The sequence below is a fragment of the Suricata suricatta genome, chromosome 1, assembly GCF_006229205.1.
Source record: "Suricata suricatta isolate VVHF042 chromosome 1, meerkat_22Aug2017_6uvM2_HiC, whole genome shotgun sequence".
Taxonomy (NCBI): Eukaryota; Metazoa; Chordata; class Mammalia; order Carnivora; family Herpestidae; genus Suricata; species Suricata suricatta.
The window spans coordinates 169,774,234-169,775,125 of record NC_043700.1 but is presented as its reverse complement, the minus strand read 5'-3'; the positions used below and the strand labels follow the sequence as shown (position 1 = coordinate 169,775,125).

The following is an 892-nucleotide window of genomic DNA, read 5'->3' as shown; positions in this document are numbered from 1 at the left end:
CCCTATGGTCTTCTGTTAGATTTCTCCTGTTAGACCTATGAATGCAAACATATGGTATCTGTCCTTCTCTGCCTGACTTATTTCACTTAGCATGACACCCTCGAGGTGCTATACCACTTCTTTATATATTTGTCAGTCTATGGGCATTTGGGCTCTTTCCATAAGCTGACTATTATTAATAGCACTGCTATAAACATTGGGGTGCATGTGTCCTTTTGAATCAGCATTTTTGTATCCTTTAGCTCAAAATCTAGTAGTGTAATTGCTGGGTTGTAGGGTAGTTCTATTTTTGATCTTTTAAAAAAAAACCCATACTGTTTTCCAGAGTAGCTGCATCAGTCTGCATTCCCACCAGCAGTGCAAAATTGTTCCCCTTTTGCTGCATTCTCACAGACATCTATTGTTTCCTGAGTTGTTCATTTTAGCCATTCTGACAGGTGTGAGGTGGTATCTCATTGTGGTTTTGTTTTGTATTTCCCTGATGATGAGTGATGTTGAGCATTTTTTCATGTGTCTGTTGGCCAAAAAATATGGAACCCTTCATGAATTGGTGTGTCATCCTTGCCCAGGGGCCATGTAATCATTCCTATTTTAGTATATGTGCTGCAGAAGCGAGCACTAGATATTCTTTATCAGGTTGAGGAAAGTCCCTTCTTTTTCTAGCTTACGAAGAATATTTATCATGAATAGGTATTAGATTTTGTCAAATCTTTTTTGTGTGTGCGCCTAGTGATTTCATCATGCAATTTTTCTCTTTTAGTTGTTGATGTGACAAATAACATTAACTGATTTTGAATGCTGAACAAGCTTTGTATGCCTGACATATGTTCCACTTGGTCTCAGTATATAATTCTTTTTACAGATTGTTGGATTCAATTGTTTAATATTTTAT

At 36.9% G+C, this 892-nt stretch overlaps 1 pseudogene; it reads right to left on the bottom strand.

Moving 5' to 3' along the window:
• Positions 1-524: 524 nt before the first annotated feature.
• Positions 525-619, bottom strand: LOC115303512 (annotated as a pseudogene).
• Positions 620-892: the final 273 nt, after the last annotated feature.